The sequence below is a fragment of the Cupressus sempervirens genome, chromosome 8, assembly GCF_028749045.1.
Source record: "Cupressus sempervirens isolate cs-2001-9-10 chromosome 8, ASM2874904v1, whole genome shotgun sequence".
NCBI classification, from domain to species: domain Eukaryota; kingdom Viridiplantae; phylum Streptophyta; class Pinopsida; order Cupressales; family Cupressaceae; genus Cupressus; species Cupressus sempervirens.
Window position 1 is genome coordinate 261,053,594 of NC_143125.1, and position 8,058 is coordinate 261,061,651.

General features: G+C 32.6%; 1 pseudogene; it reads left to right on the forward strand.

The window, feature by feature from the left end:
• LOC149542459 (sulfate transporter 3.1-like) overlaps window positions 1-3,640 on the forward strand; it is a 52,331-nt pseudogene extending 48,691 nt beyond the window's left edge.
• The last annotated feature ends 4,418 nt before the right edge of the window (window positions 3,641-8,058 follow it).

An 8,058-nucleotide genomic window follows, 5' to 3' on the forward strand; every position in this document is an offset into this window, starting at 1 on the left:
AATTTACCATTTCTAAAATCTTTGGGAATATAACACTTCTTCCAAATACCTTAAAATATTTTACATTTGGTGAGTATCCATACCATAGTTCAAAAGGTGTTGAATGAGTACCTTACTTAACTTGTACACAGTTTAAGGCATAGACATTTGTACTTATAGCTTCTCTCCAGTATTTCAAAGCAACATTTTTCTCCATCATAAGTATCCTAGCACAATCCATTATAGATATTTTCCTCCTTTCAGCAATTCCATTTTGTGGAGGGGTCCTAAGAGCAGATGTCTATCTTTTGATTCCTTTTTCATTACAAAACATCTCAAACTCATTTGATGTAAATTCTCCTCCTCTTTCAAATCTCAAATATTTTAGACTTTTACATGTTTCCTTCTCAACTCTTGCAAGCTACCACTTAAACATTTGGAAAGCATCAAATTTCTATTTCAAAAACATAACTATCATCACTCTAGAATAATAATCAACAAATAGCATAATCACTAGTACATTTGCACCCATCTTTCTACCAAATTTTTTGACCAAAGCTATGAATCCTCCTTATTTTATTTTTTCATTCTTGCATTGGTCACAAAAAAAAAATTCCCACTTTGGTCAAAATTTTGACTAACAACATGAGTTTTCCCAAGTTGAAAATATCCAAAGTTAAAATTTTGATCAAGATGCTCGAGTGCGCATTTGAGTTTAATAAATTTTTCATTACATTTGGTGATTTCACCGGAGGATGAACTCTAGTGATTTCATGGGATTTTACATTAGCTCTAGTGATTTTGACCATTTTTTTCTCGTGAAATTTCATGCCATAACTGTGAAGTGGGAAGCAATTGGATGCTTTCAGTGGTTCCTTCATAATGACTTCATTCTGCTCTTTAGCCCAAGAACCATAATAACTAAAACAATTTCCAAGCTCCCATCTAAATTTTTGAAGGTATTTGCACATATAAGAACTAGTTAAATAATAGGCTTAATATTAAAGTCCATATCCTCTTGCAATGTATGTTATGTTTTATGCTTGGACTCTATATTGAAAGAAACCCTAATAAAAGTCTTCATCGTAGATTTTGCACCAGTTGAAGAGTTTGAATGATAATTGGCAATGAGAAGCAGTGGGGGGATCTTCCTATAATTTCGATGGTTTGGAGCTTGGCCATCATAAACAATTAAATGCCTAGGTTGCCAGCTGGTTCTTGGTAGATGTCTAGCCCAGTCCCTTCTTGGGTGCCCTATCTCTATGTGGTCAAGAAAACTGGGTGCTTCACATGAAAACTCATACTACAAATGCTAGAGAAGATATAGCCAGGTAGGGCCCCAATCTAGCTATACTATAGTAGGCAGATGAACAATGTTTCCCTTATTAGGTCAGTGTTTCCTTCAAGGTTGTTTCTCATGATACCTTCATATGTCATATTCATTTAGGCTAATCTAGGTAACATAAAAAATAGGAAGGAATAGAAATTGGTAGAATTTTTGGGCTCATTAAGAACTACCATATTGATGGCAATAAGGAGATGATTCCATTGGCATGATGAGCATTATAGGTCCATGTTTCTCTTGCTACCTTACAATGGGTAAGTCTTTGGGCTTATTATTTATTTGGACTCCTAAAGCTTTAGGTTTTGAACTTAGTATGGCACTAAAGTTTTTGTGTTTTAGTACTAAATAGCCTTGCTTTACTATACATGAGTTTTGTTTAGGTGTCTTTTCAAGGTCAACTATAAACTTCAATGTTGGCTGCAAGACAATAGTATCAAACATTGTGATGGCCATTGGAGTGATGTTAACTCTCCTCTTCTTGACTCCACTCTTTCACTACACTCCCCTTGTAGTCCTTTCTTCCATTATAATTTCAACCGTGCTTGGCTTAATTGATATCCCTAGAGCTTATCATCTCTAGCAGGTGGATAAAATTGATTTCTTAGTCTACATGGGAGCTTTTTTTGGAGTGGTCTTTAGAGATATTGAGATAGGTCTTATCATGGTGGTATGTTGATAATTCTTATTATTTCATTGCCAAGGACCCATGAAAATAGAAGTATACATTACATTTATTTTCACAGTGTTAGTTTTGAATTTAGTACCTCTTAAAATTAAAATAAGTAATGAAGTGCTTGCTTTACTATTTCAAGGCCTCATATTGTAGCTCATAGAAATATCCCAAATACCACAATATACAAAGATACTGAGTAGTATACAGATGCCATAAGAGTACTAGGAATTATCATTCTACGCATAGATTCTCCAATATATTTTTCCAACTCAAACTACTTAAGAGAAAGGTTAGTTATCTATTTATCAATCAAAAATTGTAAATAACATCTTCAAGAATCAATTCATCTTAAGTAATTTTTGAATCATTCGTAGTAATGATTTACACCCACAAGTTTCCAATAAAACATAGTACATGATCCTACACATTTCATCTTCATAAAGTATATTTATAGAAAAAATGGCCATATCACACATATTTACATGCCATAATCTACCATTGAACATAGGGTAATGAGATGGATAGAGGATGAAAAGGATCTTGGGGTTAAAGAAGATATTGTACCATATGTTATTGTAGATATGTGTTGTAAGTTTTGAAATCCACCCATTTCTTCTACTTGCATAAATCTCATTATTTGTTATCACCCCATGAAAGAGGCTACCTTCAGATGAATCAATTCCCCAATTTGATATTTAGTATCACATGGGTCAGATTTGATTGACTTGTTTAAGTAGTTCATATGAAATTATATTAAATTTTTAAGCTTCATCTACCATTTTATGTGATTCTAAATGATCTACTTGCACAAATCAAAACATGTTTAAATAGTTCATATGAAAATATGTTAACTTTTTCAGCACAATCTACCTTTTGATGGGGATTTTAGATGATCTAATAAACTCTACATACTTTGAATTTTGGCACATTTAGTTTAAACTAAATTTAAATGATGCACTTCTCTATTTTCATTCTTGAAGCTATGGCCAACATCGACAATAGTGGAATTAGAATGTTGCAAGAGCTTAAGAGGGTCCTTCATAACAAGTATCTTCAGGTGATAGATCATATTTATTTTTAACTTCAATTTATCTATCAATGTTCAAAGGTTCATGGAATTACATAAGAAACATACAAATAATTTTAAAGTTGGTAAATAAGTTTTTTCAAAAGAGACAATGTTTTCATAGGAGAAGTATGTCCTTATATAAGACAATATTCTACTTAGTTGAGCTTATATGGGTTTCAGCTAGCATTGGCCAATCCTAATGTGAATTTGATGGAAAAATTCAATAAGGAAAAGTTTACAGAGTTTCTAGGCCTAAACTAGTTGTTTGTCACTATTTATGATGATGTGACAATCTACAATTTCTTCCTAAATAAGAAATGCATGGTGGCAAAGATGAACTAAATGTTCTTAATATAGCAATAGCTTGAGTGGTAAAACTTGATCGAAACTCAAAGGAAGATAATATTTGAGACATTTTAGTTTTTCTTTGTCTATTTGAAGACAAGGAAAGAAAATAGTTGAGATAACAAGGCACTCCAAAGCATTACATTCAATTTGCATGGACCTTACCAGGAGATTAGATGAATTGTATTGCCACTATCATACAGAAGTACCTTACTGGTCTAAATGTTAAAGAAGGAATTTTCATAACTTCAAAGAGGGTGAAGTCTTCTTTGGTTTCATAATGTAAACTATTGGGAATCAAATGGAAGGACTCATATTTTTATTCTAACTCCATGCAGCAAATTAGGTCTTATTTCTTCAAAATTGATGCTAGTTTAGGCAATCAAAGTGAGTAATTATGTTTGTAGTATGCCCATGTGTATTGGAGAGGTTGAGTGTGTATCTTCCACAACTAATAAGTAACAAAAGTTTCAAAAGTTTCTATTTTGTAATTATGCTATTTGAACTAAAGATGAAGGTGGTATTTTCTCCATTCTCCAACTTGACCAGTCAACCTAATGTCATAGGAACTTGATGGCCTTAGTGGCTTTTGCCAGCTTGTCACCTAAGTCCTTCATGAAGTTCTCTATATTCACTTTCTTTCTAATCAATGTCTTTAATGTTGCCTTGATGCACCCATATTGTCTGTAAGAATGTTAACCATCTAAACTCAGAGTTGGTGAATGGAAAAGAATTTAGTGAGACTAATGCTGCATGTTTTCATTAGTAATAAGATCCTCTCTCATTGATACCAATGTTAGATAAAAGTTCTACCACCTTTTTATCTTCATGTAGCAATGGGCAGTAGTTTATTTGGGAAAGTTGCCTTAAATATCCCAAGCTTTTCCCATAATGTTATTAAGCCTCCAACTTGTTGAATGTCTTTTGTGCATACAAAGGATGATAATAATCAATATCTTTCAATATAAATCTTTTGAATGATACATGATTTAGCCAAAAGGAGAACATGGTGAAGAGTATTTGCCTCTCTTTTATGGTTTTTTCTAGGTGGGAGTTTCTTGGAAGCTGCCTTTATTATTGTACTATGGTCATCCTTGATAACACTACCAACACTCAAATGTCATGAGTTGCCTCTTGCAATTCCATTTAAAGTTTATTGTGAATTCCCCTTTGGAGCCTAGAATTCATTTAATTTGTGCTCTATTGATTGAGGAGAGGAAGCTAAGGGAAGAGGCAGGTGATTTAACCCAAAGATCTCATCAACTAGAAAAGTGACATCAAATTCTGTGTAGATTTTGAAAATGCAACAGAAAACATAGGATAAGCTCAAACAGTTACAAAAAACATAGCACTGGTAAAAAAACAAAAAAAAAAATCATTCGAATTCTCCAAGATTGATTACATTTTAGTATTTTAGAGACTCGTAATATTTTCAATAGCACAATAATGCATTGTGTTATAAAGGTTGCAGCCTTTTAAACAAATCATTCTTTCCTGCTAAATGAATGATTACCAAATATTATTCTGGTTGATAACATTATATGCATTCAACATGAATTTTTTTGGAAAGTTGTTGTAACTAGAAGATCCAAAAAAACTAATGAAAACTACCTCTCAACTAACTATTAAAACATCACATGACAACAAATATTAAAAGGCATTTGCATGGTCATGTACGTTTCTTCCTCTAATTGCTAGAATGGGACAAGGATCAGATCAACATCAATTACATACATAGTCATCCTTGATTCTAAGACACACTTTGATTTTGAAGTCTTGAGAACTAGACCTTTGCAACTTGATGAGGTACAAGATAACTCAATGTGGTGTAATCCAAATCTTTGCAACTCACTGTGCAACATTTCTAGTCAACTCACTATGCGAGACTTTTTATAGATGTGAAGTGCACATTTACTCATTTTTCTTTTTCATGAGAGATCACTAGGTTTTCATTCTTATATTAACATAGATAAAATTCATGACATTTTGACCTACCAATCATAAGAAGCAATCATCAACTACTTGACTCAAAAATTCAAACCTTGACTCACCCCTATTTTTGTTTACCTACAAGCATTATATCATATTAATGAATGTTAGTATTTTGTATTAATAAATTTTATATCATATTAATGAATGTTAGGTGATTGTATTGATTGAATTTTATGTCCATAAATGGATGAATGAATGAATGAAGCACATAATTAGATGATATTGGATAATTTAGATTGATGTTAGGGGGAGAGGGGTGAGGCCAAATGAGCTTCCACCTTCACATGGTTGGACTTTTTAAGTAGAGACTATTATAGTATTCTCAAAACCAAGTGAAGCTCAAACTAACATACCAAGGAATCGCAAAACCCAAATCCATCTACCTCTCATCTTCTCATCCAAATAAGTCATATTTTCTGCCACTTTTTGCATCTTCAATATTCTATTATTCACAATCTTGATAATGGTAGCCTCCATCTTGTCAGTAAGTTGTTCCTATCCTATTATTTTGTTTTTAAAAATGTGTCTATTTCTCTCCTACCATAACTCCCATATGACAATAGATGGTGTTGCAGTCCACAAGCCACCATACAAACAATTGTTATTTCGAATAGATGTTTGTCTTTGGTCTTAGCTATTTTGTAATTAGGTAATTATAGCCCTCCTTAGTGTTCTAGTTTGTAGTACTCATTTGATAGTTGCTTTGAACAACCTTGACCCCATAAGAAATCCACAAACCATAGTGGATGAGGACTACTGGACCAACCTTCATTACTAGATCCAAACCAGGGTAACCCATTTACTTTGTTTTTGTATACCATGGAAAGACTTGTAAACTTATCTCCATATTCCAACTTTATTAAACTAATTTCTCCTCTATCTCTTTTGGTGCTCAAAATTGGTATTGCTATTCAAAGATGGTAGTAGAGAAAACAGTGTGTGAGTATGTGATGTTTAAATGTAGCCTTCATTTGATAACATTGTTGGGTTATATTTAGTTTTATTTGTTACTTTTGTTTCTAATTTTAAATACCTTTCTAGGTTTTTATATATGTTTATAGAATTCAATAGAATGGTCTTACTTTAACATAATTCATGTTCATTTTCTATGGTTTTTGATTTCATAGTACCCTTATAACTACGTTCAATGTGACAAATGTTGTAATAATAGGTGGGGATGTACTTTCTATAGCATGATCTTAAATTCTAGATCATGAAATCTTATCTTTATTGATGTTTAATTTAACCTCTTGCTTAGAATGAGTAGTCAACTATCAAAAGGTGCTGCTATTAGATGGTTGTGGAGGTCAATAGTTCAAAGTTTTTATAAGTTCTTGGTTAGTTTATTATACTTCTAATATTTTGCTTCGCATATTCATTTTCACAAGTGACATTGGTACTATTGCTGGGCAGGGATCTATTTGGTGGGATTGGTACCATAATGTGAGTTCTTCCCTTCCTGGTTCCCTTTTGATGTAGCTCTTCTTTAGAATCCTCCAATAGAAAGGCCTCCACCTCTTCCACCTCTATTTCTATGTCACACATCATTTAAGGTTATCTTTAAACCAATTGTCACTCTTGAGTTTTCAGACACAAAGAAGAACATGAGGAAGTCCAGGTTCCTTTGAATGGTTTACCTATTTTCCCAAAATACATGAGTTTTCACAAACTAGAATTAGGTGGGTCATAATTAGTGTTTTTTTTTTTTTTATCATTAGCATATGGTATATTGGTTTGGAGATTGTGAGGTCAACTTCTATATTTATCTATTTATCCAAAATCCATCTTAGTCTCTAGGAATTAGATTTGGGTGGGTCATAACTAGTGTATTTTTGACAATGAGCACATCATAGTATATTGGTTTGAATATTGTGAGGTCTTTATATATATACCTATTTGCCCAAAATTCATCTTAGTCTACATAAACTAGAATTGGGTGGGTCATAATTAGCTTATTTATGCTCATAAGCCCATCACATTATATATTGGTTTGGAGATTGTTAGGTCTACTTGTATATTGACTAGGACCCAGTCCAACTAGCTGACATCTTGACCAATCTATTATTGCATACTAAAATTTGCCTCAACTTCTCTATCTAATCTTCTTGTCTGGGGCCATAATATGCCTTTTAACATTACCTATTTTATTGGGGTTCCCATAAGAAAGAGAAAACACTATTAAAAGGAGATAGATAAATGATATTAATATCTTCATGATCCACCCTCACTATCATACAATGATATTCATCTATAGTAAAATATTTCTTTTTTCAAATGAACAACATTAATGAAAACAAGATCTCATAATATTTGTTAATGTGTAGTTTAAGCTTTATGTCCACAATTTGAATCAGCTATAGTTACTCTAGTTCTCATCCATATACCCTTCTTTTTTATCTTTGACATTTCCTCATACAGTTGAGTAGGGTGGTGGTATTCAAAACACAATGAAAGTTGGAAATTTCAAAGGTTTAGACACTCTAGCCTATCAATCATATCAAATACTTCAAAGATCTGATTTGTCAAGATTATCTTCAAGACTCCTAAATGAATGGTTTGGTTTTATAAAATTTAAAACACTTGGACTCAAGGGTTCTAAGGTTCCAATTCAATTCCAATACCCCCAATCCACACAACTCTTCCTTGAACTATTAT